Genomic DNA, 27,460 nt, shown 5'->3' on the forward strand with positions numbered 1-27,460 from the left:
CCAATGCATTGTTTTGGGGAATTGTGAAGGAAGATGATAGGCTATAGGAAGAGAATTAATTGGAAGGGGCTGGAGAAGAGGAATTGGAGTGTAAGATGTTGAGTGTCAGAATCCATGGGTGGAGTACCGGTAGAAATTAATAGGATTGGGGGAGTGGAAGAACTGGAAAGAGGTGGGATAAGAGGGAGGTATCAGAGATGGGTGCTTGAACAGAAATAAGGGAAATGACTGCAGATAGAAGAAGGAAAAATGTTAAATGCATGGACAGACATGAGAACCTGAAGGAAAATGGAGGATGGAGCTTAGAGAACAGAGTAGAAGGTGGCTTTATTGAAAGGTGATGTGCTTGGAGGAGGGGACTAGAGGAATACCAAGGACCGCTTTTTCAAATCTGTTTATTTTTTAAGAAAGCAACAATACAAAATGGGGAAAAAAAGTTTTTAAATGTTGTGTCTGTTTGACACAGCGCTCGGGACACCGTGTTGAGAAAATGCCCTTGTAGGGGTATTTGGAGAGATCTCATAGAGACTTGGGTAGCGTAGGACAGCAGCTTCACAGTCCTTGTGGAGGACAAAAGAGTGCTTCATTTTAAAATACGTATTTTAAAACTGAGAATCTGGCCCAGATTGCTGAAACTGCTTCTTCATTGTGTGTAGTGACTATTTTAAGGAAACCTGAAAAGGTTTATTCAGGGGCTGTGAAAACCATCTTCCCTGTAAATGGATTTCTATTAAAACACTCAAAAATCATTAATAAAAAAAACACTAACTTGGCTACTTTTTGTATGCTACGTTTTTCTTAGAGCGCTTGTGTATTACGCAGAACATTCCGTGTTCCCCTGCCAAGGGATTTTGGTGTAAGTTGAGTGGATTCTCAAATGAAGTGTAATTGTATATAAATATAATTTATTGCACATCTGAAGCTTTCTCTCTCCTCTTCCAACCCCTTAGTGAAAGAGTCAAAACCACAGAGGATGATGTGCTCTGGAGTTGGACGCAGGAGGACTCTTGGCTCCTGTATAAAAAGGTCTCTTGCATTCCTACAATTCCCAGTTTGTGTTTGTAGGCAGTGGTGCTGAGCATCAGGATCTTTGATCTTGATGGAGCCAGAAACTTTGAAGGCAGTGAATGACTTCCTATCTGCTGGAAAATCGTGCCCATTCTCACTTCATGAGTCTGCAGGGACAGCGAGTTCCTTCACGGCGTTTCTGCTTATTCCATATATAATGAGGCTCTGTTGGTTTTTGAAGCTCCTGTTTATGAAGCCAGGGCATAACAAGATCTTCCTTGTAGCTTAGGCCTTCCCCCTCCAAAGAGCGTGTCATTTGCCCAGGAAACTGCAGAAGGAAAATAAGTGTCCCTCAAATGAATACCTGTCAAGGGAAAAAAGCTGATCCTCTCCATTAGCTCCGCAGCTTCCAGCAAAACTCAAACTGAAGCAACTGGCTTTAGCTGATGGGAGTTTGCTATTACTGTATTTTCTGTCAGCTGAGCTATCCAGTTCATGAGCTGTGAAGTGGCAGAGTAAACATTAAATGATAATGCTGGAGAAGAACAAAATCAAGAAACACGCCTGTTTGTAAAACATAGCAGGGCAGTGCGTGGTTGTAGAGGGGCTGTGTGGTGGATCTGTACCTCCAGACCTTCCCAGCAACAAAAACACCCTTGTTGTCACTGTAGCAGAGGCTCATCATTAAGAATTAACATACAACCTCTGCAAGCAAGCCAATGGAAATGTAATACCTTTTGATAGCCATGTGGTACGGCATGGAATGTTTTAAGGGATAAACAGCTCAGACATGAATTTGGTGTTGAGCTTGATCTAGTTCCCACTGCAACCCAAAGGAAGGTTTCTCAGTGACAGTTGGGTCTGGTCTTTGTGTGACTTTGGTCTATTTTTCAAAGGTCAGCAGAACCAAACATAAATAAAAGATAGCCCTGAAGCACTGTCTCCCTTTCAACTTGCCTCTATATCTATTTTGGGGATTTTAAGGCTTTTTTCACTGGTTTGCTCTCTCTATAGCAGCAATTAGATAATGACCCGCTTGCAGTTGTGCTTTGTGTTGGCAAATATTGATGGTGAAATGTTGCTTTGTAAGTGACCAGGTGAGATGGGTGATACATCTGGTGAAGTGAAATACAGCATTTCAATATAAGGTGAAATACAGCAGACTGTAGACTGGCTGTAACTCCAAAGCAATCTGTGTTCTCTGCAGCCAGGAAAGTAGCATTGGTTACATAGGACGCAGCTCATTTTCCCCCAGGTTTAAGAATACTGGTTATTTTCACATAACTTTGGATCCTTCCTAAGAGCAAGGAGTGTTGATGCACACATACAGGCCTTTAAAAACAAAAGAGAGGAGCCCTACACCAGTGAAAGCTATTGCCAGTAAAAAGGCATTAGCTGAGTAAATATTGCCACACAGCTCCACTAAATTAAATGCTTTGCTAAACACGTGCAAGTACTTTTAGAGATGCTAAATATGCAGGAGAGTGCCAACTGGCTTACTGGAATTGTGTTCATTGTTTCTTGTTTTCTGGGCTGAAATGTCCTAGCAGGGCTGTTTTGCTGTGCTTCCTTGGGATGTGCTGAATGCTGATGTTCAGGGACCACAGCCTGGCTAGCAGGCAGGCATGTGTAAAACGCAGCAAAACGTGGGGCTTTGGCACTTCACAAGGCTGTGAGCAACAGATCCTCTGGATTTTCACGTGTGGAATTGCACTTTCCATGCCTCTGCTTGGTGTGGGCTCCGTGCTCTCTGCTCGCCCATCTGTGCCATCCATGCAGTCAGGTTCTGGTGCTGCTGTGCCATGTATGGGAGCACAGGCAGCTGCTGGTCCCGGTGGCTGTTACCCAGCACACACCTGAGCACAGGTTCCCTCAATTCCTGTCTCCCATCTGCGTTCAGTTTACCCGGCCCCGGCTGCCCAGCCTCCTCTCACCAATGCGTTCGCTTGGTTGCCTTGAACAGAATCCAACTTTTTGACTTAGATCGATTTAAATGGATGCTCATCAGAGTTTAATGACCCTTGTTAGCGCCGCGCCAGGGGCGAGATTGTCTGCTGACACCTCCGTGGGTATTATCACTCTATGGAGGTAGAAGACAGCAAGAGAAATCCTCCTTCAAAATGGAGTTTGCAGAATCTCTGCTATTAATCACAATTCATCCGTCTGCACGCAGACAGACTGCCACCATCCACACATTTCTAGCATGAGCCACTCAGAAGGTTGCTGGCTATTCTTTTCCCTAATGGGGACTCAGGCATTATTAAGGGCATTTATTATTCCCCAGGATTTCTCATTTTTTGTTATGGACGCTTGCAGTCAACTTGCATTCGATCTCTGAGTTGGGTGTCTTGCAGGATTTGCTCAGACTGCCTGTTTTCAGAGAGAGGGCAGCTCAGCTCCCCCAGGCACAGAACAGACCCCAGCAGGATCGTGCCTGCACCAGGGCATCATTTTTTTCCTGCAGTTACTTCAGCTCTCCATGGCATCTCATTAACGCACAATTTCAATCTGCACAGATGCTCGAGCAAGCATTGGGAACCTCGGGAATCCCAACCTTTAGTCTTGTGCTTGGTGGGACTTGGCTTTTTGTAGTGAGACTAATTGCTGTCAGATCTGCATTCATGGGAGCTCTGCAGCACTGAGAGATGTGTTGCGTGGCAGAGGGCTGCTCTGCACGCAGGCATTCAGTGACCCCCAGTCACATCAACCACAGCACTGACTCGGTGGTCCTTTTGAACTTGTAAACTATTCGAAGCTACAAATTGTTTTTCTCATTGCCATCTCTGTGTGCTGGGCTGATGGTCCTTAGTGCTCGCCTTTCTGCATTAGGGGTTCAGAAGGGTGTAAATATAGAAATGGTCCAGAGAGCTGAGCACTGCTTCAAAAGCTGTGCCTCCCACGTTCTCTGGTTTGGGGTTTTTTTACATCTTGGTAAAAGGAAGAAGGTATAACAATCCTTCTTCCTCCTGCATTTTTTTTTTAAGTCAACAGTTGAATGTGATTTGCTCTGATGAGGCTCTTGGGAGTGCTCTGTGTTATGAGACTGCAGGATTTAAAACAGCAGACAATTTTTCAGTGCTACTTAATCCCAGTAGAGTTCACGTTTCGCTTTCCAATCCAGAAAGACCCTTTCTCCCTCCTAATTTTTGCAGTCGTTCCTGCTGCTGTGATGATAATCTGAGCTTTGCGTGGGAACGGTGGGGACTTGCAGGTCCACAGGTGGTGCTTCTGGAAAGCTAAGCTTACATTTGTAAAAGGTGAATGCATCCAAATTCCCCATAATTAATAGAGGATGGGATTTTCAGATGTAACTTTACAAGCTGAGGGGATCAGGGAGGAGAGTGCCCTAGTGCAGGGCTGCCCATCAGCTGGCACAAAGCACGCTGTGTAAGGGGCAGGTGAGGAAGCAGAAGCTCCAGAGCAAACCTGTGGGCTCCTGAGCTGTGGCACCCACTGTAACAGGGCGAGCAGGAAGCTGTGGGGAGCTGCCCCTTGGCTGTGCATGCTGACAGAGGGGTGATGCAGCTCTGGGGCACTCGGAGGCTCTGCTGGGTTGCTGTGCATCCCACAAGCACAAAGCAGCACCTGAAACCTGCAGCCTGCAAAGTCAGCTCAGACGTGACAAGTGGCAGTGCCACCACGCGCACTGCTGTGCCAAAGAGTGCTTTCCTCTGTGCCCACGCTGCTCCAGGGGTGCTGGGTTTCTTCTGATAGGTGAAAGACATTTAAACACGTCTTCTGCCCTTTGGAGACACAAACAGATTTCACTTGGCATATGCACGATGTAATGGGGTTGTTATTCCCAGAGATTACCCACAAAAAACGCCTTTCAGATGGTTTGAAAGTCACCTAAATGGCTCGGTAATAAACAGACATTTCTCATCACACCCCGGGATGGAGAGGCTTAATTTCTCGGTGCTTAAATAGGAGCATTAGGGATGAGCTACTTTGTGATTTTGTTTGCAGGGTGAATGGATTTCCAAATATATTTTTGCTGAGGAAGAGCCATCTCACCATTACTGATAAATAAATGCAAATGTTAGAGTCATAATCTTCTTTAACCAAATAATGCACAACAATTAAGTTTTAAATTATTGATGTTATAAAAGGCAAAACAGCCGCTAGGCACAGGAGTTTCCATGACTTCAATACTGAATAATGAAAACTCTTTTTTTCCCCATTTCTGTCGAGTGCATTATTAAAATGCAATTCTTTTTTTTTTTTTTTTTTTGTCTTTTGAACTTTGAAGTCTATTTCAGAAAGGCCATTGGGGAAAAGTTAATTAAATAGGGGAAGTGGGAAAGTTAGCTGGTGTGTGTGCCGTTCCAGGGGACACGCTGTATTTCTGCAGCAGGAGGTTTGCTGAGTTTACTTTTGGAAGGGTAACCTACATGAAGGCAGCCCTGAACAGCACAGAGGCACAGTGTTATCAGAAAGTAGGGCCGTGGCTGTGGAGTGTTGTGTTTTAATTGCATCTCGCACATCAGTCCAACTTTGTGTGCTGCCGAACAGCTGCAGGCGTCCCAGTTGGGGCTGATTCTGCGGGGTAGCATTTTCTGCACAAGGAAAGAAGAGAAGGAAGTTTGGGGTGTAATGTGGCTTCTTCGCTTGGCACAGAAAACCCATAAGAAAGTCCAAGAGCTGGAACAGGAAAGCACACTAATTTCAACCAAATAAGATGCTTTAATTACGGATTGAGTAGTGAGAAGAGGCTCAACTTGGTGTGTCTGCACATCCTCTTGTGTATAAAAGTGAAGAACAAATGGGTGAGAGGAGGTCCCTGGGACATGATGGGATGGGAGGGCTCTGACCCGGCTGTTGCCTTTCCCATAAGATTTCCCTTCCTTTGGCAGCATCGGGCCGCTGCTGTTATCTGTTGGCTCCAAAAGGGCTCAGTGCCCCGAGGCAGCAGGCACAGCCATAAATCTCTTGAGAAATATGATAGGAACCTTTGACGGGTTTAATTTAGGAGCCGTGCCGCAACCTTGATGGGGATTTTGTTCACTGGAGCCTTGTTTATTTTTTTTTTTCTTTCCTTTATTTTCTTTCCATAAGTCTGCTAAATTATTTAGAGGCTGAATTTTAAAATTAGAAGATGCGGCACTAAAGAAGGGATGAATATTTTATGAAGGGTTCTGGGATTTCGTGGTGTCAAAACACCACGCTGCAGCATTGGAGGCTCCAGCAGGGATTCATGTGCTGGCCCTCCTGCATGGTCCCCCACCTCCCACCAGCCCACCCAGCCATCCCCACGGGGCAGCTGCTCCTCATCCCCAGGGCAGGCTGGAGCCTGGCATCGCCCGAGGAACCCAAGCACTGCTCCATCTCAGAACCGGTTTCAGTAGTTTTCCTGTTTGATTTTATCTGGGAACGTCAGTAGAACTCTGATGTATTTTGAGAGACCAGTTTTTAAATGACAAGTGCCCTAAGTCAGGCCTTGTGTTACAGATGCAACAGGAGAGGTGAGGGGAGCTGCAAGAGCTGTTTGAACCTGCGCCCCAAGCACTGCAAGGATGCACAGCCACAGCAGTGGGTGCAGGAGGAGCAGCAGGACATGCAGCTTCTGTGCTGGAGCAATGGGGCAGCAGTGCAGGAGGGCAGGAGCCCTGCAGGGCTATGGCTGGGCAGGCTGCTGTGCAGCGAGCTGCCTGTACCCTTAGCAACCCTTCAAGGCAGACGAGATCTGCAGCAGAGTCCTAATGGCTACACTCAGGCTGTCTCCGGTGTAATTTGCCCATGTCTAAATGTATGTAAAATAAGTTCTGATGACACTTTTTCTTATGAATTAGCAGGTCTTGCTGACACAAATCAGGAACTCAATACAGTATTCAGCAAGCACATTAAATCTCCTTCGAACACGCCGCATGCTGAGACACTTTGTTATTACCTTAGAGTACTAGAAGCTGGAGAAATGCCAGCTTCTCCCCACTGATTGCAGCAACAATGACATAGACAGAAATAATTAGCTCTCTGCTACTCAGCTGGTGCGGATGATGCTGTTCTTCAAAGCACGATTCTCTCCCTTTAGTTGCTGTGGAGAAATCCTTGATAATTAATCAGCTCTTGGTGACACTGAAACACTAATAAATCCTCAAGAGTTGCATTTAGTGCGTTGTGCAGATGCACCGAGCTCGGTACTGTCTGATTTGTGCTTCAGGTTGAGCCCAAGCTGAGGTAGCAGCAGAGCCCTGCTGAGGCTGAAGGAGCTGGGGGAGATTACATGGACCTGTGAGCACTGTGCACAGCTCTCGTCCTTAAGCCTGGGGGAGAAAGAGCCCTTTGGGATTCCTACAGTATTTGTCTGCAGCAGTTGGGAAGAAAATTTCTTCTGGCAAAGAAAGCCTACTCTGATTCCGTGGCTTTTTAACGCTGCTAAATTAGGAATCCAGAACACTTGCAGAAACATTTTTCCTAGAAGTTTGCAAAAATCTGATTTGTTTTTATTCCCCGTTTCGTTGTTCCTCACATGTACCTCTTCTGCTTTGTTTTCTGAAGTGAAGCCCTGCTGCTCTGAGATGTGCTGCTCCATCAGAGAGCTCTCACAGCAGTCTGGGGTTCTTTCTCATTTGCAGGAGTGCATCCCCACCGAGGGCTGCCTGCATGCTCCTTGTCCTTCTCCCATCCTCCACTGCAGTGCTGGAGATGCTGTCTTTCTTTGACAGCATCAATTTCTCCTGCTCTTGGCGCTGTAAGAAAGAGCAGGAAGTGATTTCAGATGTGTCCATCCTACTGACGTGGGCTATAATCAGAGTAAAAAGTGGGCCAGCGTTAGCTCATGTAGTGTCAGTAGCATAAGCCTAAGTGCCAAGCCATTTTAATTAATTATGTGCTAATAGCGTCTGGGCTGATGCAGCTCTCAGCATACTGTACATGTTATACTCATCAGTTCTATTTTTCCTTTTTGAATGAAAATGAGCAGTAATCCGTCAATTCCTTGGAAGCCTTCTGTTGCAATCCAAAAGTCAGTGCAGCATTCAGGCTTCATATGTACTCTGCCATTCCCTTAGGCCATTGTTTAGATGGTATTTTTAGGAGTTAAGCAGTGTCCTGTGGTGTCTGCTTTGGCCAACTTGCCCTACAGCTGCTTTGGGGCACCAGGCAGCCGAAGAACCAGGAGCATAATGCCAAATAGGATCGTCAGAGCCATAAGTTCATAATAAAGCTGGGGGGAGCAGATACTTTTTAGTTTTTTTTCTGAGGTTTTGTTGTTTGTTTTAATGTCATCTCTATGGAACGTCTGTGTTGGTCACTCGGCCTTCAGTTGATAGAAAGCCCATTTTGAACGGAGGGATGTTCTGTGTGCACATCTTTCCATGTGACACCAAGTATTTCAGGAATTCCTCGACCAGCACAAACTGGAGGGAAAGCCAAACATGCACATGGTGCTGCAATGAGGCCAATGGAATTAAAGCTGCTTTCTCTGGTAGCAGTGAGACCTGCAGGACGGCAGCTTGCTACCCAAGGCTGACTTGGGAGGATTTTAGAGTTTGCTGTCTGGCTTCTGTTCTAATTGTTTTTTAGCGTAAACAATCCCCCAACCCAGAGTGGATGGCAAATATCAAAATCAGAATAATTAAATGAGTACTAATGAGTTTCCTCAATAAATCAAGGCGTTCAGATGTGACAGGGCTTGGAACTGCTGTTAGGTCTTTGTACTGGTGAGGCTGCAGCTTAAAAAAAGGCAACAGCAACAACAGAAAGGGCAGTTGGGACTGGTTTATCCTTTATCCTAACCAACCAAGCACGTGTTCCACACTCACATCTCTGCTGTGCGGGCAGCACAGCACCGCAACATTCAGCAGTGCGGTACAGCAGCCGTGCTTGGCTGTTCTCTCTCATACTTGGTGCTTATTTTGAAAAGAAGGGAGGGTAACTTTCAGTGCAGAGCACAGGTAGGGGCTGTATGGTAACGTGGATTGTAGCCCCATTGCTTGGTTATGTTTACGGTCTGTTCATGTGAGGTGACACACCTACAACCCGACACTGAAATCAAGCCCTGTGCTCCAGTGGGTTTCCTTTGGCCGTGAACAACCCGCTGAGCTCTGGCTGCACATCTGCACTCCACATCCACTTTTTCGTTCCGTATTAACTTGTTCCTTTGGATTCAGCTCACACTCTGACCACACAGACCTCACACTGTCCTCTGGGCACTCAGCTCCCCAGTGCCTCCACGTCTCCTGAGCACACAGACCTTTCTATAGAGAGAGGAGTGGTGTGTGACCATAAGACCACTGCCCTGCTCGTCGAGGCAGAGCTGTGATTTGGATTAAGGCTCTCTCTTTGCTGCTTGAAATGAAGATGAGTACAGCAGGCGGTTGACTTTGGAAGTTTCTAGTGGTAAATATCTGGAGGCTCCTGTCCCTGTCAAAAGGGATGGATGTTTCAACAGCTAGTCAGCCAATTTCACGCTCAAATTAAAGTTGTCAGTCATCAGGTGTCCTGCTTGGTAGATAAGTGATATTACAGTTTCACATACCCAACCTTTTTTCCATTGGTCAGAATTTGATGCAGAAGCCTTGCTGGCATGCCACTGACACATAAAATGTAGCAATTATTGCTAGCATTTTTATTCTCAAGGTTTTTTGGCACATTCAGCTCAGATTCCCATTTGCTTGGTTTAATACATGTAAACAATCCAATTTTTCATCAGTTCTGCTCAAGATCTCATCAGTGACTGCATATGGGTGTAATCAAGTAAGCATCGTTTACTAAATTCAAAGCTTAGTTCTTTCATTTTCATCAGCTTCCACTTTTAAAATTTTCTAGAACTGCTCTAAATTTTTAATAGTATTAGCCAAGGTTCTTTTCTTTCACTCCTACCGGTATCACTTCAGTCTTTTTTTTTCCTGTTCGAATTGTAATTCCAATTTCCCCCATAATGTCTTTGCAAAGCCAAATGAGCAGAATAGGTTCCGTCCCATGCTGAAATAACCTGTCTCATGTATACAAGACAAATTTTGCTCCTAAACAGTTCTGACGAAGTTGCTGGTTATATGATAACTACAGAATTTGTCATTCAACTTGTTCTTACTTCATCTTCCGTCATTCTGCTCCTCTTCTCCATACACATGTAGTGCAGCAGGGGAAAAAAAAGCTGTAGAGTAGATGATGACAGTAATCTTGTGAGGTGGATGAATTTGTCTAGCAGCTATTTTGCCCCCATGATGACAAAGAGATTTTTTTTTTCCTCACCCTTTCAATTTCTTCTCCCTGAAGTTTACAGAGCTCCCATGGGTTAAATAGAAAAACTGCTGTGTGCCATTGCTGTGTGCCATTGCTGGGCATTGGAGTACAAAGCCATGCTGCCTGCTCAGTGTCAGGACTCCCAGCTGACTTGTTCATCTTCTGTGCTTAGAATTTCATAGGTATATATATTATCGATGAGCATCTCTGAAAATCCATCAAAGAAGAAATAGATTTATCTAATCAGGAAAGCGTGTTGGACTTCTGGGGAACATGTATTTGTAGTCAGTAACCTGCACCACGTCTGACACCTTCGCCTTACCCAGCTGCTGCTCTTCAGAGCAGTCTTTCAAAGGGCAGAAATCCCCAGTGCAGTGCTGGAGGACTGAGGCTTCGAGGCAGAGGCCAGGTAGAAAACCTTGGTTTGCATCTCAATCCCCACGTTTGTAACCTGAAAGCAGAGCATTTTTGAGCAATGCATCATTGCAGTGATTTGTTACTTAAATGATTGTAAAGGTAATGATTGTGAAGAGAAATTCATATAATCTACGGAGCAACGTGGTTGAAAATCTTTTTGCAGTAAGACACTGATATAGCATTTATGATATAGGACAAGCTAGTCACATACTGAGAGAGAACAGGAAAGTACCGTTCTTCTGTGCTACTTCCTTCCCTCTCATTATTCCTGTGCTTGTTTTCTTAGGCTCCAGTTGCTTGTTCACTAACACGTTAGTGACTGTAGTTGCAAAGGTACCTGCAGCTTTACAGGCTGTTAGGCTTGGATCTCTGGTACGAGATAAAAATAGAATATTACCTATTTATACTACCCTATATCAATAGGGTAAGGTGGAGTTTTTTCCCATTCCTCCTCTCTGACTGTGGAAAAATGCTAATAACTCAGGGTTGGTGGCAGACAGCACAGTGGAAAGTTCCTATGAATCAATGCTTTGGAAAAAAATGTGACCGTAACAAAGCAGGAGCTGGAAGCAACGTGCAAATGGTTGGGGTTTCCAGCTGATGGAGTTAGATTAGTCACCAACGTGATTTCTGCAGTGTTGAGGGATGTGGTGTGTTGATGTAAAGCCTCCTCGGCGCCCGTCCCACCCACGCTGCCCATCTCAGCAGTGCTGGCGGAGGTCATTAAACACAAAGGTTCAAAAGCTGTGAGCAGTGAGAGCGTCATTGCTGGTCACACCAGGTGCCTGCACGGCCCTCTGTGCGAAGGTCTGCATTGTTTGCAGCCAAGCGTGTGAGAACGAGAGGTGATTTGCTCAGCGGAGTTAGGACTGATGATTGCTGTCACTGGTTTGTTTCCCAAAAAGTAGAGCGGATCGTTTGCAAACCCATGTGAGAGCTGGGCTCTGAGGGTGCAGACAGCCGGGGCCCTGTGGTACTGGTGCCAGCACTTACCTGCAGTTGCTGGGAGGTTCTGCCGAACATTTTGCTGCATTCAGTGCAGTGCAATGCAATGCACTGAGCAGCAGAGCTATCCTCTGCTGGATCATTCAGTGTGAAGAGCTCCCGCTCTGTTTCAGCTGTGTGAGGCAGAAATCATGAAACGGGGACGTTGCTTTGTTGGAGGATTTTAAAAAATTTAAGTCAAACGTCTTCTGATGCAAACAAACAAGGGAGTTGAGATGTTGGAAGTTGTATCCTAACTTGAGCAAGAATCACAGAATCATAGAATTGCTGATGTTGGCACAGAGCTGTCCCAGCCTGGCCATGAGCTCAGTGTGAGGTACAGCTTTCGTGTCGTTCTGCATTTTCACAAACCAGTGTCAGTGCTGCCTCAATTCCTGTTGGCTTCACAAGCAATCTGCGTGGAGCTGCGGGTGCTGTGAGCAAAGCGTGGTGACCCGAGCAGGTGAGTGCTGAGCAGCTGGCCTGCACGTGCCTCTCAAAGATCTCGTGCTATGCCATTTTAAATGCAAAATAATTGTAATGAGAAAAAAAATAGGGATGTTGAGTGCTGTGATTTTAAATGTTTTGTTAAGAAGAAGAAAAAAACCCAAAGCCACTTCTCTTCCCAATTCAAATTAAGAACCGAGTTCCCTGGGTCAGTGTTAGCCAGGCTGCTCCTGCCTCAAGCAGATTCTCCATCTGTGTCCCCAGCCTTGCTGCCCTTTTGCAGAGCACTGATGCCCACCTTTCCCCTCCAGCGTGCTCTGCATCTCGCCCTGCATCACTGTGCACAGCAGCAGTGAGGGCGTGCAACTCCGCCGTGCTTTGCAGGTATCTTCCTCTCCCCAGCACTGCTTGGTTTCACCGCCGAGAAATTAAACCAAATGGAATTTGAATTGTTTTGCAATGAGTTGCAGTGAGGCAGCACTGTCAGTTTAATTAGCTCTTAACTCCAAGCTCAAAGCTTCTAATAAAGGTGCTCAGGAGCATATGGGTAGCAGAAAGAAAACAAATGATGGCAGGGCTGTTTTTAATGAGGATGAGGGAGCGTTCTTCAGAAAGGTACTGTGTACAGAGAACATCTCTGTGATTCACTGAGCCCACAGTCAGCTGTGTGATCTGGAGCAGAGGGGGTGGGAAATCAGCTGGGAAAGGGTAGGCACTGTGTTGGGCTGTGCTCAAATGAATTTTGGGACACAATGTTTCCTGTACCAAAGATCAGCCTGGGCTGGACCACAATGTTAAGTCTTATTTTCCAATGTTTTTAATGGATTTAGACAAAACAGACCCTGTGCTGGCCCATTAAACCTTGTCAAATGTAATCTCTAACAGTTTTAAAGGAAAGATTCCTAGAGGCATATCCTGGAAGGTAACAGATCTCTCAATAGAGACTGAATCTGCAGAAGACTGAAAACACGGATTGTACAGTTGCTTGTGCATTGACCAGAGCCCAGAGGGCTGCTCCAGCCCGAGCAGGTGGGTGCAGGTGGGAGTTTGTTGCTGACAGCTCCATCTGTGTCACGCTTTTGTCACCGCTGATGAAAATTTGAATCGCAGGCAGTGGGACTGGAGCAGCACTGGGTGCAGAAGAGGCTCAGAAATCCCTGTTTGTTCACATATGAATGTGCTCCTTGCTCACGTGCCATTTCCTGAACTGGATCTGCATTTAGCTGTAAAGTCCTGAACATGATTGACCTCTTCTGACATGCTGGTGGCAGGAGGGTGCTCTGGGGAAGCATTAATAACCCTTGCTCCAGGGTAACAGAGGAGTCTTATTCTACTTTCGCCTCTCTGCTTTCTCCCCTTAGGGAATGAGGGAGGTGGATGCAGCTAGCGGTCATCTCTGCGGATGTCAGAAGAGGATGAATAATTTGTAGTATTTATTTGACATATTTAGCACATTTTCTCCCCCCTGCCACCTAAAATTCAGCTGAGGAGCTAATAACTTTCCCGGAAATGAGTCATCATAGCAAACCTTTCTATGACCAGTTCAGTAGTTTATGATAGGTAGATCATTGACAGCATTTGGTACTCAAGATTATAGCTGTTTTTATTGGGCATTTCAGTCTCGGGCAATGCTCTCATTTGAGGGACAGTAAATATATAAATCAGGTGTTTACCATGATGAATCAACCATTACGACTTTTTAAAACTTGGCTTTCTGAAAGCATTTGCTTTCTCTCTTTGCTTGAACCACATCGTTTGTGACAACATGTTTGCTCAGAAGCTTGAAGAAAAAGCCAACAAAGGCACAACAGCTACAAAGGAGGAAACGTATGTTTCAAAGTAAGGGAGACTCATTCCTCTAAAAACATTTGTATATTTTTTCAAGTCTCCCAATATGAGCAGTTTCTTTATTTATCGTGAAGCCCAACTAGACATGAGTTGGTAGCAAAGCCCTCTCAAAATCTGCCACTAGAGGAGAAACAATATGTTGCTGTAACTAAAACATCCAGAGGGGAATTATGCAAAGACATTACTCATCACTGGAGGAAAGTCTTGATTTCAAGTTCCCAGCACTGATTTACGTTGGGACTGCAACACTGACATCTCTGCCTTGCGCAATAGGAAAAGGCTTTTGCCTCCCCTGCAGCTGCTGTGGGCTGAGGCTTGACATAACTGACCAGAGCCACAATGAACACGTCTGCAGCCCTAAATGCAATGGCACAGAGCCAGCATGAGCCTGCTCCAGCAATTCCAGCTCAGGCGGGTGGCCAGCAAAGTAATCGAGCCCCGATTCAAAGAAGAGCTGCCCCAACTGCTCACCTTTCAGCTGTGCTTTCAGCTGACCGCTCATGTGGCACCCTCTGTTCTGCTGGAAGGTGAGCATCCGGGGCAGTTCTGCCTTGAATCTGTCTGTCTGGTGGCTTTGTTGGCAGAAATATAACTAAGTTGCATGGAATTTAGCGAAAAACAAGAAGCAAATCATAATTTACTGTGTTCCATAGCTCCAATTCATTATTTCTGGGCTTGAAAACAAGCCACAAGGAGTTAATGCAGTTGCTGCAGAGATGACTGCACTGTCTTGAGTTCCATGGCTCCACCAAGCTGTGACCCAGCTGACTCACCCTATCTGGGAAAGGGAGTTTCGTGTCCTTACTGCCTCCCAGAGAGGCTTAACTGTTGGTGCACAGCCCCATCAGTTGCTTGGGGAGTCCCTCCTGCCTTCTGATCCTGGTAGAGGGGCATGTTTGGGGTTTTCTTTTCCCCCTGCCCTGACCCAGGGAACAGCCCTGGATCCATGAGGGCACCAGTGGGCACAAACATTCAGATGGGGAAGTAGGAGAGCAGAAGCCATTAAGAAGAGAGAAAAGGAAAAAAAATATTGTTTTAGTATTCTTCATCTCCTGCAGCAGGCTGGCAGGGGTCAGGGATGTGCTCCCTTGGGAAAGCACAGCGCTCTGCAGAGCTTGTCCCTGCATGATGGGGCAGGGGGAAGGGGAACCCTGGGGCAAGAAAAGAGAAAGTGAGATACAGAGAGCAGAACTGAGGCAGGAGACACAAAGGGGGAGGAATGACCAGGAGCCAGAGACCCAGAGACATCCATCTTCCCTGTGCATGTCAGGGAAGATCTGATAACACAAAGTAGTTCAAAGCAACAGCTTTGTGCTCTGCTCTGTGTCCTCTACTGGGTGTATGAGGGACCTGCAAGCCTGCAGTCCATGTTTGGGGTTGTCAGCCAAAGGAACTTCTGCTCCCCACTGATTACTGAGCTGCTGGGATGCCACCAAGCAGTGCTGCTCCTGCTGTCAGCTCTGAGCTGCGGGGCGGTGAGACAGGAGGGCAGCTTGTCTGCTCTGCCCCCGTCCCACCTGCACTGCTGTCCCAAGCAGCTGATGGATGGCTTGCTCTGCCCAAGCAGTGTTTGGGTTTGGAGAGTTCACTGGTTTGGTTCTTTGGTTTTCTGCTGCATTGTGCCTTTCTGAACATTGGTGTGGGGCTGGCAGCAGGCTGAAGAGGGCTGAGGGGCTTTCTAACAAACTCCGTATGGGGTTGGGATGGCAAACATGTTTCTCTCTTGCATTGTTGCAATGGGCTGTTTTGCCTGCTTTTTGGGAAACAGCAGGGGCTTTCTTTTCCCCAATTATGTGAATAATTAGATTTATTTTAGTATTTACAAGAGATTGCTAAACACTTTGGTTTCAAGAAAGCTGGGAAGTCAGCTCTCTCGGGGGTGATGCAGAGAGTGGGTGGAAGAGGCTGCAGCAGGGCATGTCTCTGCCTCTGAGGGGGCTTAATAGCCCCTTAAAAGTGCCCAGCTGCCCCCCACTGCTTGCCCCACAGTCTGAGGTGTTTGCAGAAAGGACCAAGTTTCTAAATTATCCTTTGCAAGTGACTGTGTTCTGCCTGCAGGGTTTGGCTGCCTGGGGAGGCTGTTGGCAGGGCAGGACTGGGCACTGACACCTTCCAGAGGCAGCTGGGGGGCTGTGAGGTGAGATGGCAAGGAGAGAATGGTTTTACTGGTGTGTTGGGGTTATTTTGTCACCAGTCCTGCCTTGTGTGGTGCATTGCTGGAGGGTGAACTAAGGCAGTGCTGGTACTCTGGCAAAGAGCAAAACAAGTCGGCGATCATTTGTAAATCATTTCTGTGGACATGACCATTTATTGGCTGTATGCTTTCTCTTGGCTGGGCAGTTCTGAGTTCTTTGTGTTGTGGTGTACAGCTCCTTGCACTTCCTGGTGAGGTTGTGCTTAGAGGATACATTGATGGAATGTGACTTAGAGGGCTTCATTTTAAAGAGCCTGTATTGACCTTTCTCTTGGAAGAGAGGCAACAAGTGATCCTTCCACCAGACAAGGTCTGTCCGGCTCCCCAGCCTGACAGCACCCACTGCAGTCATGTCTTGCAGAAAGGCAGAAGATGGACGTGGTTTTGGACATGTCTTGGGGTTTCCAGGCCAAAGCTCTCTGGCTCCTTTCAACAGGCAATGAAAGCAAAATGTGAGCTACTTAGGGCTCGGACTTCTTTTGTTACTTCTCTGATGCTGAGCACAGCAAGACCTCAGTCTTGGGAATCTGAGACCTTACCCAAATAATTGAAGGATTGCAGGTCTGCCAGACAAGACTGGGAGTTGGTGGAGTCATGCATGAAGGTGTGCTGATGTGGCTGCTCCACTCCTTATCATGTTTTCTCTTATCCATCCCCAGGACCTCCCCTGGCACAGGCTCTCTTGCTCCCTTGGCTGGGATGAAGTGCTGTGGCCCAGACATGTGGCACACTGACACGAACTGAGCAGCTTTTTGAAAATGTCTTGAGGTAAGCTTGCAAAATGGTCAAAACGTGGTAAAGAAGGCAAAGTATTTTCATCTCTCCCTCTCTCTTTTTTTTAACTTCCAAATACCCCATTTTTAAATCTATCCGTGCTATTTTTTTTTCTTTTTTCTTTAAGAGGATCAAACAAACCAAAACTGTTTCGTCTTGGTGCTGAGCAAGACCTCTTTGATTGGCCCCAAATGATGGTGTTTTATTGTTCAGCATTTACTTTTCCTGAGGCCAGCTGCACAATCATTCAGCATCAGTCAAAAAATGTTTTCAATTCCTTGCCCATTTGTGGTCTCATAGATCCTCCCTGCTTTCCTGCCAGTTTGGGCAGTCGAACTGTGGGACCCCCGTGTTCTTAGGACTTGTGCCTTTGAGGCAACTACTGCTCCAGGAATAGAGAAGCCAACACGTCCAGATGCCCAAGCCAGTGGCTCCCTGCATTGTCTGATCCAGACTCCCAATTTATTTTGAGTGTCATTCCTAGCAGCCCACCATCTAGCATGAAGGAATTCTGTCCACTCATACAATGAGAGCATTTCTCTTCTGGCTGTCGGAGGATGTAGTAACATTTGTTCTTTAAAAAATAATCTATTTCTGAGAAGGAATTTGTCCCATTGTTGTTTAGAATAGTAGTAGTAATAGCAATGCTGAAAGCAGAAATTAATAACCAGATAGAGCCAGGGATAGGGGTGAGAAAATTGCTGCAACTGCTGGGAGCAGCAAAATAGCTGTGCCCCAGCTGTTTTCTGCCCTGCTTAGCAGATGTCTGGAAAGCCACTGCTGCTGTTCCAGAGGGCCAGAAAGATGGAGCTAAGCGGCCCCAGCAACTGCCAGAATTCTCCATAGCAGTGTATGTTTTCCCATCCTACAGATAAGAAACAAGACAGTCAGTCAGTGCTTTTCTTTATTTGTATAGCAAACCCCAGGTTGTATACTGCAGAACAAAGAGTTAATTTATAGTACGCCATCCAAAGCTGCGTTCTCACTGCAGGAGAAGTACTCAGTTAATACTCAAACATCTCAGTGCAAACCTGAGCAGAGCTGGAGATCATTGTCCTGCAAGCAGCGGGCTGAGAGAGAAGGGAGCTGAGCGATTAAGTGCAGTGTGACTTTGTGTGTGATGGATGAGGCATTTTTTTCCACTGACACAGCAAAGCCTCAATAGTTGTCAGGCATGGGCTGACATCTCTGATCTTTGTTTGAATGTTGGGAGTAGCTCTCAGTGGGTGGGATTCTCAAAATTTGGGCTGTATTTGCAGAGCAGCACAAGTGCTGAGAGCTCCTGGGAGTTTGTCTGGACCATTTCCCTCAGCTGGAGGGACTTGCAAGTTCAAATATATGTGGATAGGATGAGAAGTCACAGGTTCAAATTGCCTCTCAGGAAATTCAGGTTAAACATTCGAAAATACTTTCTAACAATGAGAACAGTGAAATATTCATAGAACTTGCAACGGAGGGCTGTGCACGTAGCATCACTGGGGTTGTTAAGAGCAGGTTAGAAAAACATCTGTTAGGAAAGATGTAGGCTGATGATCCTGACCTGAGGAAGTAATATGAATTGAACAACCTCCCAAGTTCCCCTCCAGGCCAATTTTCTTTGCTTCTGCAGTGTTGCATAGCAGTGGTTAGCAGATAAATTGTAGCATAGTGATTCCAATGATTTCTTCTCCCCAAAGTACATGTTGAGAGTTTTCTCTCCAGCGTAGCATGAAGACGTGTTTCAGTCAGTAAACACGCGCCTCCGAATTAATATCTCAGGATTATTAAATTGGGAAGAAAAAGGAACACTTTATTTTCATAATAAGGAAATGAATTTTCAAGAGGAAAAAGAAAGAAATACGCCCCTTCTCCACCCACAGAAAAAAAAGATGCATCAACTCGAGGATGTTTGTTGCTAAATAATGAGAAGAAATGTAGAGTAAAGCAAAAGTTCCTATCTTTGGGGAGAAAAGAGAGGAAAGGAAAGGAGTAAGTGCACAGATATGGGTCGAACAAAACCCTGAAAGAGAAAGAATTCCTAAATAAATTAAATTATACATCTGACGAGCACAAACAGCCTTCTACTTTCAAAAGAGATTTAACCCAGTTCTTCAAAGAAACAAAACCCAGCAGTAATTAGTAAGTGCTTTTATCTCTTCTGGATTAGAGTATCCCATAAAGCTGAATTCCTAGAGGTGATGTTTCTCCTCCCCAGAATATCAATCCTTAGAAGATGTTGCACAATTCTTCTGCTTCAGCCCAATTGGGTGCCGAGGAAGCTGGACTGCCTGGGCTGCACTTATTTTGCTCATAGGAAAGTCAGCTGTGATCAGACCCCGGATAGAAAGATGAGGAAAACGTCAGGAAACTGGGACTTGCCCTTTGATGTTCCTATGAGTTACAAATTGGGCCTTGAAGTCCTGCTGGTCTCTGGTGTGCTGAAATGATTTGCAGCCAGGATGCACCTGTGGCACGTGGAGCAGCACCAGTGCCTGGTGTGCGTGCATGGAGAGGTTGGGAAAGCCCAGCCAAGGCTTTCCAGCAAGGGAGAGTGCAGGGTGATGTGGTCCCATCACTTCAGCCAGGGGAGTGAGCAAGGGAAATGAGGCATCGCAGACATGCTTGGAGTGGAAAAATACAACCTGGAATAGGATATGTTTCTAAACTACCTAGGGGAAAATGAAGACCAACTCATGTGCTGCTGCCTTTGACTTTTCAGCCAACAGATGTGATACCAGCAGCTCCAAATCTGCATGCTGAGCTGAGTTGGTGTTAGGAACCAGACATTCTTTCTGCATGGCTCCTCCAATCCAAATCTGACTGTGCCATCAGTTGCTTCCCTGCAGCAGATGCAAAACTCCTGCTTTCTGTGTATCCCAGCTGTGTTTCCAAAGCAAGGCAGCTCACAGCCAGGGGACCTCATATCCACAGAAGTTTTGGTTTTCACGAGATGCCAACCGGTGAGCCTGATGTAGCCACTGGTAGGGATCATTCCCTGCCCTGGGTAACACGAGGAGGCAGCGGGACAGCTGCAGTGCTTGGTCCTGCAATTGCATTGCCTGATTCAGAGGGGACGTCCCAAGGGCCTACGGCTCTTTTTTATTTGTTTGTGGGGTTTTTTTTCTTCCTTTAAGCAGTACGATATATTTATCAGACCAAAGCACGAATGCAGTAAGTAAAGCAGCTCTCAGCAATGCTGCAGACATGCAGGCAGATTGTTGAGGTTTCAGCTACCTTAGCAATTTTGACTACATTTCAAAATTAAAACTAGACAGCCTAAAAAAACATCCCCCAAAACCTTCCCTTCTTCCCAGGCCAACTGCAGCAGGCAGAGCTGGCTGCATCCTGCAGATTGCCATGCTCCCGGCCCTGCCTGCAGCCATCCCACTGCCAGGCTCAGACAGCCAGTGTCCCACTGGGTGGCCAATGGCCCCAGCACTGCCAGGCCAAGCAGCCAGACTGGGGACTGCATGGCTTTGCTGTGCTCCTACATTCACTGTCTCATCTGCAGAAAGTGGCATTTCTGCCTCTGCTGCAGCCTTAGATAATGCTCTGTGCCTGCTGTCACTGCTCTCCCATAATTACCAGAAACATTGCTTTAAGAAGTTACAACTTCCTGGAATGATGTGAAAAATGAACCGTTTAGAGCACCAGTGAGTAATAGGTAATTGCAGGCTGGAGCATCTTTAAACACTTTCAGCCTTAAGTACATTTTTGAAGAGCGTCGCTCATTATTACCTTGCAGATCTTGATGGAGTTGCACAATCCCAATAGCCTAGATTACAAATGAGAAAAGAACTTTGTACGCAGGGGGACTGCTTGGCAATTACAGAAAGCCAGGCCTGAGGGGGACAGAGGTTTCAGCCCCTGCTCTGCTGCGGGCTGCCGTACCACTGCAGAGACAGCGCAGGGATGTGTGCGTACAGAGGGACTGTAGTGCTGCAGAGGTCCCTTAAAATCCAAGTCCTGTAGAGTCTGTCCCTTAGGCACATAAATGCATCTTGAGAAAAGGAGCGATCCAAGAGAAGCTCTGTGCAGGCTAAGAGCTGTGTGTCTGAGTCAGCAGTAAAGGTTAAGCCTTAGTTTGGTTGCTGCCAGGAGGAAGATGCCAAACTTCTCCTGGGACCTTTTCTGGTCTCAGAAGTATAATCCCACATCTATAAAATGAAGGTAATCATCTTCTCTTGTGCACAGATAAATGCATTGACATGAGGAGCTCAGCTGTAGCTCTCACGTGGTGTATACATGTGGACCTTTAACAGGCAGTCTAAGGGACATTTTCTCGAGCAGTGCTTGGGCACACTGTGATACTGAGTGGAGAACCCAGCGCTGGTGGCCAAACTTTCCTTGCAGGAGGCAGCTGGGCTGCCAGCACCGTGCCTTCCCTTCTCACGCCAGCTCTCGGTTTTGCATCCTATCCTCAGGCTGCCCTCTCACCCAGGATGACCCCCAGCACTGTGCTCTCAGCTCTTTCTGCCCAAACCACTGGAAGTGAGGAAACCTCACCACCTGGCTGGAGAGAGGAGAGGATGCCATGCTCCAGCTGCAGGCGGATGCCCTCGTCCCCCAGTGTGATGTTCTGTGGAGACAGGTATTCTCAATGAGCAGGAATGTCCTGTCTGTGCTGAGCTCTAAATCCTTGGCCTAAAACTCCTGAAGCTGCATTATCATCCCAGTTTATGCCATTCATCTGCAAATGCCCCGTATCCATTAGTAGTATGTTGATGAAAACTTCTTTTTCTCCCACTTAAAATATTTCCGAGTGCATCTTCCCATTGTGTGCTCCCACCATTTCTTGCCAATAAAAGGAGTCCTCAATTTCCTTGCTGTAAGTTTGAAGGGGAAGGACTGCTCCACTGTGCTGCCTGCAGTGAGCATCTGGCCCTATATGCTACCCATTTCCAGGCACTATGTTCTGCACCACACTATTTTGGGAACCAAGGGAAGAAGAGCAGCCCAGGAATAGGAAGGATTACATGCTTTTATATCTGACTTGTATCCCTGGAGCAAGGAAGGACAGTGTTTAAAGGACTGCCTGCACCATCAGGAACCTGGCCACGTATATGATTGGCATTTGGAGCAGTAATGAGACATTTCAATTGTAATGAGCTCATTACTATTTTTATTGCTATTGTATTTTGCATTTTCCACAAATCATGCAAAGAGCTACTTTTTATTTCCACTTTCTACTGTGGAAAGTCTCAGGGCAATCCCAGTATCTGCATAACGGAGAGGAATTAACCCCTACGGGGACAAAGCAGGGGAAGCTGCTCAGAACTGGCCACAAGGGAAGAGGAGAGAATTGAGCTGTGCCTGGAAGCTAATTCAGTAAGGAGATCCTACGCTGCTGTGAGATCCAGGGACAATGTGTTTTTATGGATGCATCTCCCACTCAGGAACGTCTGTACAAAATCAGTCTGCTCCTAAGGGGAAGCTTGGCATATATATTAAGTTCTTTGTTGACAGTTTCTTCCAAGTATTGATTTGGATCCGAGTTTCTCTGTCATTTTGCACTGTTTTGCTTTAATGATAAGACAAAAAAGCTTTGGCTTTGCAGCAGTGCTCAAGTTCCCAGCATTGCTCAGCTGGTCTGATTCATGCCCCTCCAGAGCCTTCTTGTCTTTTTTGAGATCCAAATATATGTGCAGTAGAGCAGTCCCCAGAGGCAGCTCGTGTTGGGTTCCTGTGACCCTGCTGGCTTGGATTACTTTGGCCAGGTTCCATTCAAGCTCTGGTTGCCTGCTTGCTGTTACCTATCCCATTGGCTTAGCAGACACTCTCAGCTTTAGCTCTCAGTGAATAGGCAGCACCTGGGAAAACAATTCTCTGCCATCCTTCAGGCTCCATGGTGGGGCTTAGTGAGGGGGTCAGTAGAGTTAGGGCAGTACGGTCAGGTTGAGGTTGGTCTCGATGATCTGAAAGGTCTTTTCCAACCTGAGCAATTCTATGATTCTATGATCCAAAGGGGCAGCTCCACCACGACCCTGTGGATGTTTCCAGATACATCAGAGTGCAAATGAGGCATCACTGCAAATCAGCTGCTGGGAAATCATGTAGTTTTGACACATTGCTGTGTAACCAGGCCAGTTCTAATGGGGTAGAGAAGCAATTAGGTTGTGTAGTTATAGAGGCGGTTGAGCCTTGCTCTGAGTTCATACCAAAGGATACAAATCCACTGTTGTGATTGATTAAGAAGGGACATCATGTTGGTGTGCATCCCTTTGGATATCACAGGAAATTGGAGCAGCCTGCTTTAACCTAGACAGGTGGGTGAGAAGACTCCAGTGTGGAAATGTCTGTCTCATGGGCTGGATTCTGTGTCAAAGTAACACACTTTTGTTTTTGGCTACTAGTAAGGAGAAAAACTCTGAGAGCCTCTTTTCTGACTTTAGAGTATTTAGAAAGCCCCACCTTTTGTATTGTCTGTACAGTTTAGGCATATTCTGCAAGTTGTGTGCAAAGTCCAACAGCTGCTTGAGAAAATGAATTGCCACCAAAGAACACAATTGAAAAAAAAAGTGTGTATGTCTGCTAGCTGAGTCTGATTATTTTGTTAAAGTTTCAACTTCTGGCAAGGCCTGTCTCTCTCATTCCCTCTGTGTCCTATGGCTGCTGAGACACCATCCCTGTCCTGAGCCTAGGGTTAGGGCTGGCCTGGTTTTGATGCTCTGTAGACTTTGGTGGCATCTGGCAGTAGCACCACCAGCTGCTGCAGAGACGATAAAGAAGAAAGAAAGACAAGAGAATTGAAAAAATATATAAATTGTGATAGTGTGTGTTCAAAGACTATCTTACAAATGTATGTGGAAGGAAAATTTGGATACAAATCCTCTGTGCCTTTCAGACAAACCTGCTGCTGCCTTATATAGCTCACCAAGGGCACAGGGGGAAGAAGGAGTGTAAATTTGCCAAGACAGAATTGCATGCTGTATATCCTTCAGGAATTGAGAAGCTGTTTAAGTGAACTTAAAGTCTTTTCCCCAGCACCTTAGAAATTTCTGTGTTGTCATTCTTCTGTGAGCTGCTGCACTGGTACTTTGTTTTGATATCTTAGGGAGCGAGATGGGAGAATTAGCAAGAGTTTTGCTCTTGGCAAGATCATCTGGGCTGTTGGCTGAGCATAGAAAGTGCCTCCTCTGCAGGTGTCTGAGAGCTCTGGGGTTTGTGACAAACCTCAGTGGGATTCAGGTGAGATGCAAAGCAGCTGGTGGTTGGTTCCATCCTCAGGAAGCTGCAGTAGAGCAGAGGGGGGCACACCGGTGTCCATTAGACTTCATGCAGGTCCCATGCAAGCAAAACCCCAAGGGAATGCTCTCAGAGTGATGCAGATAGCCCTCCACAAGGCCCTCCTCCCCATGACAGCTACATGCTCCATAAAGGAGCTTGTCCTTTCCAGCTGCTCTCAGCATCTTCCTTTTCTCCCCGAGGCTGCTACCCCTTGGTGGGCTCCTGTCCGCTCATTAGTGCATTGCAAGGCAGTGCTGGATTTATGCTCAACACCAGGGGCTCTGCACTGTGTTTGTGTATCTTATCTCTCACTAGAGGTTGTTATATTAAGCTATAATACAGAAAATACTTAGTGAAAAATATCTACCGTGTTACTCCTCAAAAACAGGCAAGTTTTTGTACGTGTGCAATTGCTATACTCAGTGTTTGATCCCAGCTGGAATCCAGAGGGATGGGAGTGAAAAAGTCAGACACATTTTTTTGCAAACCACAACAAGGGGGTTTGGTAAAGGGCAGGACAGTGCAGAAACTGGTACAGTGAAAACAATGCAAGCAGTGCAAAACCAAAGCATGGTGGCAGATACTCGTTAATTCTTCCTTTCCACTGGTCCTTTGTATACGTGTACGATGGTTATCATCCAGAATTATCCAGTCCCTGGGGTTCAGTATGTCTTACCTGAAATCTCTGGTGTCACTGAGGACACGATGTGGGGGTTAAACAGGCAGGGTGGGCAGCATATGAAATAGTCATGAATTCCAATAACTTGATGACAGCTGGATGTTATTTTTAGAATGTGATTGACAGGCGTTGGATGAGCAGTGCTGTGTCCAGCCAGCTCTGATGGGCCCAGTAAAACTGCACTGAAGACAGTGACAAAATGATGTCATTGCTGAGTGAAGACAATATTCTGGTCCTGAATGGCATTTCTGACGTGCAGTGATCCAAATGCCATCTTTTGCTCACCTTTTTCATGGCTCATTTCTCTATTCTCGGCTGTTGCCTCTGAGCTCATGACAGAAGGAGGATAAAATGTCAGCCCAGGATACCTCTTTGATAGACCCTATTGTACTTTTCCCACTGAAAGAATGACAGCAATTAATAGAACAGAGGCATTAATCAGTGACTGCAATGTGATATCCTCAAAACAAGGCTCAGTGCTGGTATTAGTGTTAGTGGGCACTGATTCTAAACACCCAACGTGGAGATGAGGGCAAACGACTGAGTCAAAAGAAGCTGACAAGAATAACTATTTTTGCAGTCAGAGCATCCTGTGCTTCTGCACTGTTTGTTTTCTTACCTTTCCTTGTCAGTGAGAGAACGTTTGGGGGTTTTTCTTCTATTCTTCTGAATCCCAGTTGTGATTCTGCTGTCATAACACTTTGGATTTGGGACAGTAAAAAATTGCTGCGTGTTAGCACTTATTGGACTTGACCTGATAACCTACTGTTCCATGGAAGGTGGTTTACAGCTTTCATTCATGGCGCAGCACGACCTCATTATTGCAGTTCTGAGGGAAGCAGTGGTGTAGCTGGGGTCCTAGTTTACATTTTTTACTTTCTTTCTTTTCTATAGATCCTTGGCAATGGAGAGAGATTGCAGTGCAAGCACTTTTCTGGATTACTCTGTCACCGATGTCAAATCAAAGCATCAAGGATATAAATCTTCAGTAAACATCTGGCCTCACTTCAGCCAGGTTATGCAATGCCTCAAGTACATTCAGCAGCAGATTATGCTGTGTTTTCCATTTGTGCAATGCAAGCTAATGTGAATATCAAGTCACATCAGTGGTCTGGACAAGCAGTCGAGAGATAAAGACAGCAACCCAAACTGGGAAGTTCGGCCTTTCAGGTAAGATTAAACTTTAAGTTCAAAGCTGCCAGCTATCCTACATTCAGAGGGTTATGGAAACTACTCACATCTTGGGGCTAGGAACTTCAAATCTCCTTCTACCAGGAAAGCATTGCAAACCCTGTGGGCGTTTATATGGAACTGCAGCAGAGTAACACAGCAATGCTCTGGCTGTGCTGGGATGCAGAAATTTGCATTTCTCTATCCTTTTCTTAAATATTTTTTCAGATAAACAACATATCTTTCTCCCACTTGCAGTCACATTGATGAGCTTCACTTGTCAAAGCTGGAGCTCAAGGTAAGCCATGGGGCACAGAAGGAGGAAAAATGGAAGAAAAACCTTCAGGGAAAAAAAAGGAAAGAGATAAGCAATAGGATTTCAGTCAAGAACTGGGGCTGATTTGGGTTTTCATGGTAATGGATTTGTTTGAAGAGAATATATTTAATCTATAGATCCAACCTGGGATTACGTGGGAAGGTCACTCAACTCCGCTCGTCCTCCCAGTCTCTCATTTCTGCTTAACATCAGCAAAGCCTGAATTTTAATATTTGTTATATTTAGGGCAGATGATCCACCCGGTCAGAATCGAGGATTAGGAATTCATTTTGTAAAGCATTACATGAAAACATGACAAAATTTGACCCTGGCTCCAACTCTCTTAGTCCACTTGAGTCTAATTGTAAAAGCAGGATCAAAATCTAAAGAAGCAAATGTAATTGGTGCTAGTAGATGTTTTTGCTTTTGCCTTTTCCCTTGCCCAAGAGCTTCTGTACGCAGAAGCACTGAGGTAATAGAGGGCTGCTTTGTGCATTCTGATAGTTTGTACACAACAAGATGTCAGAAGCAATAAGAACGACCCCAGCTGTTGTCTGCTAGAAACCTTTTAAACAGAAAAAGGACAGAAAGTTATTCAATAATCACAAGGAAGGAAGAGCACATGGCTTGAAGTGACTGGCTAGTAATCAATTCCTGCTGTGAGCATTTTTGTCCTGACCATATGATACGTGAAGAAAAATGAGAAGCATGCATAAGGAAATCAGCATAGCTTCTTAAGTGGAAAAACAGAAAGTTTACTCAAAGATAAATAACATAGCATGACATGAAATCCCATTGTTTTAATATAATATCTACTTTAAATGTATCAACCTTTTAAAACAATTAAGAACGTGGGAATAATCACTTTTCCTTTCACTGCAGTGCTTTTTGTGTGTATTTTGGAAACGATTCTTATCTGGTTTGCTTCTACAGCTCCAACTTAAAGGTCATCATGTTCGATCAAGATATCGCCTCGTGGCAGCTTTGGTATTCTCAGCAGTGCTTGGGAACAGTGGCTGATCTTTCATCACAAACTGTAAAGGAAGTGGTGCGTATACATCATCCAGAAATAATGGATATTCCTTTTGAATTTGAATTTAGAACTAATTAGCTGATTTTTTTTTTCCACCTTTGTATTTAGAATGCAAGGAATGGTTTTGGCCTTTGGAATAGATTTTGTCACTGAGTTTCAGGAAGTGAAAACCTCTCTAACCCTCAGAAAAAGAGGCTGCAT

The 27,460-nt window shown here is 45.7% G+C and overlaps 2 long non-coding RNA genes across 3 annotated transcripts in view; one reads left to right on the plus strand and one right to left on the minus strand.

Moving 5' to 3' along the window:
- LOC149915783 (uncharacterized) overlaps window positions 1-25,713 on the plus strand; it is a 74,845-nt gene extending 49,132 nt beyond the window's left edge. Inside the window, exons 3-4 of the long non-coding RNA XR_016471536.1 lie at window positions 16,741-16,849; window positions 25,635-25,713. This is a non-coding gene — a long non-coding RNA (uncharacterized LOC149915783). The remainder of the gene's footprint in view (window positions 1-16,740; window positions 16,850-25,634) is intronic.
- LOC116237402 (uncharacterized) overlaps window positions 16,845-27,460 on the minus strand; it is a 221,758-nt gene continuing 211,142 nt past the window's right edge. The window contains exon 9 of one of the 2 annotated variants that reach the window (XR_016471520.1): window positions 16,845-23,543. This is a non-coding gene — a long non-coding RNA (uncharacterized LOC116237402). Of the gene's footprint in view, window positions 27,261-27,460 lie in introns of both variants that reach the window. The other variant, XR_016471517.1, reaches the window with a different exon arrangement.

The sequence above is a fragment of the Phasianus colchicus genome, chromosome 16 (assembly GCF_987193195.1).
Source record: "Phasianus colchicus chromosome 16, bPhaCol1.hap1.1, whole genome shotgun sequence".
NCBI classification, from domain to species: domain Eukaryota; kingdom Metazoa; phylum Chordata; class Aves; order Galliformes; family Phasianidae; genus Phasianus; species Phasianus colchicus.